At 38.5% G+C, this 8,922-nt stretch overlaps 1 pseudogene; it reads left to right on the forward strand.

Annotated features, from left to right (window-relative positions):
* Positions 1–7,923, forward strand: part of LOC149153518 (caffeoylshikimate esterase-like) — a 51,042-nt pseudogene extending 43,119 nt beyond the window's left edge.
* The last annotated feature ends 999 nt before the right edge of the window (positions 7,924–8,922 follow it).

Here is an 8,922-nt window from a genome sequence, read left to right on the forward strand (position 1 = left end):
CTTCTAAGCTTTGAGCTACTACAAGACCAAAATGAAAATCAAGCCCCGCAACCAAAACTTCTTGGAATTTCACCTAAAACCCTAACACCAATGGAATTAACCTAAGAAAAGTTCCTGAAAAGTCACATGCAAGTCTGGGCAGAAGATAACAACACCTAAACAAAAACTAAGCTGACTAAAAGAGAAAATCTTAAGTTTTCCAAAATTTTGACAGGGTCCGTAGGCCCACAGTTCACATAGGTGCGATACTGCTCTGTGTGAAAAGAAAAAGTGCAGATAGGTCTGCACCGTGTTGCAAGCCGATGGTGCGGTCCTCTCCCAAAGTTATGAAAAACAAAAAATAATCCAAGATCTACTAAATCTTCCCAATTCCACACACAACAAGCCAAAAACAGAAACAAAAATACAATTTCTCGGGTCAAAGTAAAGCAAATCAAGAAATCAAGTCCCCAGTGGAGTCGCCATTTTGTCACACGGAATGAGTTGTTCTTGCGGACAAGATCGACCTCCCTAGTATCTAATGATATCTAGTGACAAGCAAGCCAATCAAAAACTATCTTTCTCTAAATATCCAATTTATAAACAAAGGCAAACAAGTGTTTTAGGCCTACCTTGGGTCCAACTCAAGTTTGTGGAAGCCTTGCTCCTTTGATCCAAATGAGCTCCCTTGTAGCGAATCTACAAACACAAACAAGCACACAAATTAAATAGCACTTGAAAATCCAATATCATAAAGCATACTTATCATGATGATAAAGGAATTCATGAAACAAATGAGATAAGACAATTTGTTGAGAAAAATGAATCTGATTTTATTAATTCAAATCAAAGAAGAACTTTACAACCTGTGCCTTGATGTTGTACAAGCTCCTCCCAGGGTCCAACAAGAAGTCTCCTCTACTTTGACAAGTTTCACTCTCTTCCTAGTGAAGCCAAAGGGTATGTGATCTCTCCTCTCAAGCTCAACTAGGAAGTCTCAATTCCACCAGCATTTACCCTCAAAAATGTTCAGCTTCTAACCTCTCTAGCAACCAGCCCAATGCCTTAATTTATAGTGCAATGGAGAGAAGTTACTAGGTCCTCCTTCAAAGGGATAAAGCCCTCCTTCAAAGGGATAGCTCCTCTCATCAAGGGATTAGCTCCTTCTCTTTTGGGATGCATGGACCACCTAAGAGCGAACCATCCACGTCAAAATTCCTTCTAGAATCATCTAGAATTAACCCAAAGTGAGTTTTTTAGAATAAACTTGCGCCTTTTTGACTTTCACAAGGGTCCGCACCCACTCCTTTAGAGATAGATCGGGCAGGTCCGCGGGTAATGTGAACAGGGGGTGCGAGACCACAGGGAACAGTGAGAGAAAGTGTGGAACCAAAACTTTAATGATTTTTAAGGTCTTTCTCTCATTTTCAAAGCTTGACATGAAGAGCTGAGGTCTGAGACTTGCTTAGGAGGACAATATGAATGATGATAGACCCATACTGACTGCAAATAGTCATGGTGACAATATTTTGTGTAACAGATTCGGGGAGCGTCGTTGCACTTGCCAAAGATGATGAAGCCAAAGGTAGTGGAGTTGAAGACACGCATTCAGAGTCAGATTTGGAACTATGAGGAACTCCCACAACTCATCACCAGGTTACAAGCTTCACATGCATGAGTGTTCAAGGGCATGGATGTCATTGTGCACATGCATGCGATCCCATCCATTGGCACACTCATCGAGGCAAAAGAAAATAACCAAGTCTGACTGGAGCTGGACATGTACTTCAATCAGTTGATGCACATAGCCACTAGCGCAGAATTGCAGATAAGCGCAAACACTATGCATCAGTATGTCGTTGTTCCAACTACACTCAAGACCATGATGCGCATGTTATCTGATAAGTTGGACGGAGGTGCCAAATTAGTGTACCCAGATGCAATGGAGGTAAGAGTTCGCTTTCATAAGGATGTCACCACAGAGTAGGCTTACACCATAACAAAGTACCAAACTTCACATCAATTTGCCACCATTGATCATCAAGAGGATATCGATGAGTTAGTCTTCCCACAGTTGTCTGAGTCTTAGTGATGTCTTGTATGGCTTACTCAAGCCCATTTTTGTCTCACATGGGTACATGTGCAGATTGTATTGTAAACATGTTGTAATGTGAAAGACCAAGTGTCAATAGTAGAATGTAAACAATCATGTGTAAGTTGAAGAGTCGTGAGGGTATTTGAAGAGTCACAAAGGGAAATTTCAATGGTCACCCTACCCTTTTCTATATATTGAACCTCATAACTCATTGTACAAGCTTTTGGAATCCAAGCTTCTGATAGGTATAACTTAGAGAAATCTTGGAGTGTATTGTAATGAGCCTTGGCTTCTCCACAGTGCAGAGCTAGTACATCTCTTTGGAGGAGCAAGTGGCAATGACTTTAATATTCCGCTATCAGGGCTAGTGGTTGTCATGGTTATATGTATGATTGGATCTTTCACTCTTTTAATATAATAGAGCCAACACGTTTCATGCATATATTGTTATTGTAGTTCGGTTATCCTGGTTACTCTAATGATGTATGTAGCTATAATTTACGCATGTATGTATGGACTATTCCGTATGTGTTTGTATGAATCTTATCGAAACGTGTTGTTGGTATAAATCATCACTTTGTATCGTCAACTATCCTTCTTTCCATATCTTGATGTCTTTCATCTCATGTGTTCCCTTTCAAGTTACATGCTACCACAGGCTTCTAAGGGGTGCACTCTTCCCCCCTTCTCTGTGTTAGAGCCTTTCATGCACCTTCCTTAAATTGTTGCAAGGTCACACCCTTGCTTCCAACAAGGATATATTACTTACCTTTGCGCGCAACCGTAGTCAAGGCGATACTGTACTACCCACTGCTAGGACTCCTACTCCAAACGGTCTGAGGTCTAGTTGGGACTTCTTACCGGGGAGATCCCCTGACATGTTGGCGGGTCCAACACCATCAACATGGGCATAACGATAATTGTAAGGCCTGATGTTTGGAGGAACACTTCGTAGAATCAAATGAATAGCATGATCATGGTCACGAATAGGTGGGAGGCCTTTGGGAGTCTAAAATACCTTGGAATGATTGTCTAAGAATTTTTGCAGATGTGGAGAAATAGATGATTTTGATGTTTGAACCTCTAGTGACCAAAATTGTGCAATTACGCTCCGTTGTTCTTTATTTAGAAGAAAAATTCTTGAAAATTAAAAGCTATCATCCCCAAAGGTTGTAATCATTGGACTCCTAGTACAACATCAACACCACCCATTGGAATGGAAAGCATTGGCTATTCAATACATATTCCCCCATGGTTAGCTTGATATTATGGCACTTTCTAGATAAATGTATATTTCATCCATTTGCAACCATCACTTGACACTCTAGTGTTGGATATAGGAATCAATTCAATTCCTTGGCTATCTTACAATGAATAAAATTATGGGTACTATCCAAATCAATCAACACTATTACCTTTTTATTCTTTATATGTCCTTCTATATTGAGAGTTTGAGGAGTGGTAATTCCTGCCAATGCATTACAAGATATTATCGGGTTCATTTCTTCTTTCTCTGGGGTTGGATCCTGATGTATATCCTCTTCGTTGAAGTTTCTTGTTCCTTTTCTTCCTCCTCTTCACAATCTATGTAAAATAATTTCTTCTCAACACACTTATGACCTTTAGTGTATTTTTTATCACAACTGTAAAAAATCCCTTTTGCTCTTTTTTCTTCCAATTGTTGTGGTGTCAACCTTGTATGTTTTGGAAGGCTAAGAACAAAAACACTTCCATATTTATAGTTGTGAGTGGTAGACTTCTTATTGCCATAATTTTGCTTTCAGTTTTTCTTGCCACCTTGAATTCCTTCTCCAATGAATCAGGTTCCCAAAGGAGAACCTCATGTTGGATGTTATCCTTTAAAGTACCTATGAATACATCAATCCTATGCTCCTTTGGAATATCATTTACCCTGATATTCAATTTTTGGAAGTCCTCAAGATTCTCTGCCATTGAACCCTTTTGTTTGAGATTTATCAATTGGATAAAGAAGGTGTTGTTTTTTGTATCCCCATAATGTGTTATCATTTCCTCCATAAAAATTGACCAAGTGACATGTGATTTATGAGAAAAAATCCATCGATACGATGCAAATTGACTGGGTTCTAGATATAAAGATGCAATGTGTACCTTTTGTGTGTGTTGCACATTATGGAGATCAAATATTGCTCGATCTGTAGTATCCATGTTATTGGATCCTTTCCATCATACGTCCTCAAGTCGATCTTTGGAATATGTTGGGTATTCAATCCAAATTTATAGTCTTTGAAATCATGATTAATATTCTTTTGTTCTCATCGTGAGTTTCATCTAATACCTTTTCGCCATTATGAAGCATTTCTTGTAGCAACTTTGTCAAACCTTCCATCTTAGCTTCCATGTCCAATTTTAATCCATCCTTAAAACCTTCCATGTTTTATTTTAATCCATCCATAAAACCTTTCATGTCATTATTCATACCATCCATCTTATCTTCCATTTCATTTTTGGTTACTCTTTGCGAGAGAAAAATATGTTGCACTTGGTCTCGTAATTTTAATATATCATGTTGCATTTCTTCCTCTTCTTCATGCACCATAGTAGATATTTCTGGCTGCTTACTAGGTGTTTCAATTTTATTGCTTAAATTCATTTTAGAATCAAACAATGATATTTATGCTTCACTATGCCCCTTGAATCACTTCAAACTGGTTTTTCAAACAAAACTTATGCAAATTTTAGAAAGACACACACATTTTTCTTGCTTTATTGGAGCTCGATATTGAATCTGTTGTAGCTTTGTAATTTAGGATTTCCAAGCTCTAAATTTTCATCCTATGGTAGCCCTATGAGTATTATTTCCAACCCCAGAATTCAAACTAAGATTGGACTCTTTAAGAAATAGTTATTCCCAATATCCCACGATGACCTGATTATAGACTAGTTCAGTAGAGAAAACTTGTATGGAATTCCACTTGTCACTTTCTCAACCTTCGGCCCTAAAAGCGATACACGAAAAAACTACAGTTTGTGTGCTTTCAGTCACCTTTTACAAAATTCAAATCTTATGCTTAGAGATAAATTTATGACGATTTTCCCTAGGTTGCTTGTTTGAGACTGGATTCTGGAGCCTGCAAAAACCCTAACTTCCTCAGATCATATCTCCAAAAATATAGCAAACCAAGATCTGAAATTATTACACAACATTCACCAAGATTGTGGCTCCACATGGTCACAATTTTAGCTTTAGAATCCTTGTATAAAAATAATTATAGCGAAAATTCCAAGATGACATGTTTGAACAAGTGAAACCCTAGAATCCAAAGCTCTAATACCAAATGTTATGCAACCGGCTCACAAAATAGAATAAAAGATAGATCAATGACTTAAAAATTATTCTCTTCGAGGGGGAAGCCTCCTTTACATTACATAAATGAACAATTCTTGGATGATACAAATGACAAGACCTCCTTGGTATATATAGGAGTATAAGGGGTCACAATATAATCAGAGCCTACATAACAATAATAACAATAATGGGCTTCTATGGGGCACAACAATAACAATATGGGGGCTACATGGGCACAAAAATAACAATAGGGGGATACACTAACAATAACAATAAGGGGGATACACTAGTATTATAGGGACCTACCAGTAATTAATGTCCATTGGAAAAATCAAGTTGTTTAGTTAGTCATGGTAATAAGAATGTATGATAATTATTGCAGAACATGCAGAGTATAAGAAGGAAGGAAGTTTCCTTTATGGAGACTCAATGGGAGGAGCAGTGGCACTTCTCATCCATAGAAAGCAGCCTAACTATTGGAGTGGAGTTGTTCTTGTTGCACCTATGTGCAAGGTATCATTTATATAATATTTCACATTGCATGATTGAATCTTTATATTCCCACTCACATTGTTCATACTTATTACAAATAACAAAAGAATTAAAGCCTCACCCTTTGGTTATAAGCATATTGAAGAAGTTAACTGCAATAATCCCAACGTGGAAGCTTGTACCTACTGAGGATATTGTAGACATTGGCTTCAACGAACCAGAAAAGAGACAGAAGGTAATGAATTGTATTGTTGATTTGGTTCATGTTTATGAATTGTACGCAATTTGAAGGAATTCTAATTAATTTTAATGGTTTATCATTTTCTCCAATATTTGCACATAATCACAGATTCGGGAAATCCCTTATGTTTATCAAGGTCGACCTCGTCTAAAGACGAATTACGAGCTTCTCATAGTTAGTCTGTACATAGAGAAATGTTTTGACAAGGTATCATATTCGAACATTTAATTCAATCAGCTACTTTTCACAGCTACCATTATTAAGTCTTTCACTAAATGGGCTATCACACTATCACGGTCATAATGAATTATATGATGCAGGTGAGCTTGCCCTTTCTGATTGTTCATGGTGAAGCCGATAAAGTGACAGACCCATCTGTGAGCAAATTACTGTATGCTTCTGCCAGAAGCATTGACAAGACGCTGAAACTGTACCCTGATATGTGGCATGGCTTGATGGCGAACCTCTTGGGCACATTGAATTATTATTCTCATACATCATTGCATGGTATGGAATTTATTTTATGTGGTTTAGTGCATTGAAGTAGGTGTAATATTTATGTCTAATGTTGGCAACTTCTGCAAAAACAATAATGGGGTAATATTTTTATTATATCATATTAAAATGAAAAATTAAACAATATTAATGAAGTGGCAATGCCATTGCTTTTGTATTTTTTGCATGTAGTGTATATACAGAAAATACATGTATATAAAAAAGCAAAAACAATGATATTTCCACCATGTGGTTCTTGTTAAAATTTATAAAAGTATATATATTTTATTTTTTATATATATATATATATATATATATATATATATATATATATATATATATATATATATATATATATATATATCGATCTGGGTGTGAGTTGGACAACACTCCCATCATGACAGTTTAATGACAAGGGCCTTGGGGTACAAACCCACCACCCTCCACATGCTTGAGGTGATTGGTGTGGTGGCACAAGAGGTGGTAAATACTCTCGTAGGAGGTCGCAACAGAAATGAGTCTTGGGTTTAGAATTTTGTTAAATGCTCTGAGAGAGAATTCGGTAAGTGTTTTGTTCACAGTAAAGGAGTGAGGAAGGGTGGTGCAGATCTCAGTGGAACGACACTGCTCCAGACGAGGTGGCGGGCTAATATTCTCCGCGCGAGGGTAAACTAGTATGTGACATGTCATTCACTTCTCTCCTCCATGCATCAAATTATCTGTTTAAGGGATTTGGTACTGCCTGGTGCTGTTTTTTCGGGGTTTGTGAGTAAGCGAGGGTCCATGAAGATGCATATGTATTTCCTCCTGTTACAACAGGTCCTTTTGCCTTGCATGGTCTATGTGTCTGTTCGATTAGGAATTATCCTATCTAGGATGGGGTTATATGGGGTTCGTATATCAACAGTCGGCCCCTGGGACTTCCTTATCGTTTGGCCTGACATCACTAGGGCTTGGGGATGGGTTTTCAACTGCACCACCCATGCGTTTTGTCTTCCTGTATCTTCTGGGAAAGGGTTGAGGGTTTTTCTCTGTCTGTTCTTGAGGCAAATTGTTTGTGTTAGAGCCAATTTCCATGACCTCTTCCCCTGTGGGAGTCCTTTCAGGCTTACAAATGTGGCTCTGCTATGGTCTAGGTACTGGGTTAGTTCTTATGGTGTAAGCCCCACAGTTTTCCTCAAACCTTTTTCTGATTGTTATGATAATGGGCTCTGGGTTGTCGAAGTTGTATCTCTGTTTGGGTTAGATGGTAAGGATGGCATGCATTGTAAGAGAAGGGATGAAGTCCCTTAGATTCAATATTGGAAATCATTGTTTTGTGCTTCTCCATTGGTAGGTGTGTGGGGCGGTAGTGTCACCTAGAAGCGAGAAGCTTCTAGGCTCGGGCTACCATCTGTGCAATAAATTTGGCCTACCCTTTTTCCCACTACACACTACAAGTACACGACAATGGCTCAAATGGTGACTGCAAGCGATTGTGGCAAGAAAGCCAAGGGGCAAGCAAAGGCAGAGCAGCCCAACTCCTCTCAAGGAAAATCGAGAGGTCACAAACTTGTTTCTAGCATCATAAATGATACGGCCACAAAATATTGTGAATGAACGAGTGAGGAAATCCAATAGCTAATCGAGGAATGGGAATCAGACTTGAACTGGCAAGTTGGATCGATGGAAATTGAGGTGGAGGATTGGCATGCTATGGTGTTGGGCCCAGGACACACTCATGGTCATGTTACTCAGTTCAAACAGACCTTCTACCTCTACTGGTCCATGAATAATGTATTGGTAAAGGCCTTGGAGCAGGTCTCAGTGAGCATGGCAACAACGGTACAAGACTTCCCTAATTATAAATAGGATTTTCAGAAGCTCCAGTTTTAGATTCAAAAATAGGATGGTCACCTTCGTCGAATTGAAGATCACCTCCGTTATATTCTCTCGCAGACAGAGCTTCCGAGCTCCAATGCTAAGGACTCGGCTCTGGTGGAGTCTGCGTCTGCCGAGGGAGAAGAGTAGTCTACTGGCTGGTTTCTCAGTTTTTTTTTTTCTTTTGTATCAGAAAGCTTTTAATTTCCAGAATGTTGCTCCTTTTGTTTATAGGCAAATAGTATCTAGGCAAGGAAAAGACATACAAACTTATCTAGCTTGGTTAGAAATACTAATTATTTTTTGTTATTGAATGGAATATCACGCTATTAGGTGGCCAACAAACTTGGTTTCCCTTAGGGCAAGTTGAGGCCACCTAACTATCTGTTATGTGGATGTAACTTGCTTTTATATTAATGAAAATGGAAGGAT

Source organism: Pinus tabuliformis, chromosome 9 (assembly GCF_031772625.1).
Source record: "Pinus tabuliformis cultivar Carrire ecotype Pingquan chromosome 9, CPIR1, whole genome shotgun sequence".
Taxonomy (NCBI): Eukaryota; Viridiplantae; Streptophyta; class Pinopsida; order Pinales; family Pinaceae; genus Pinus; species Pinus tabuliformis.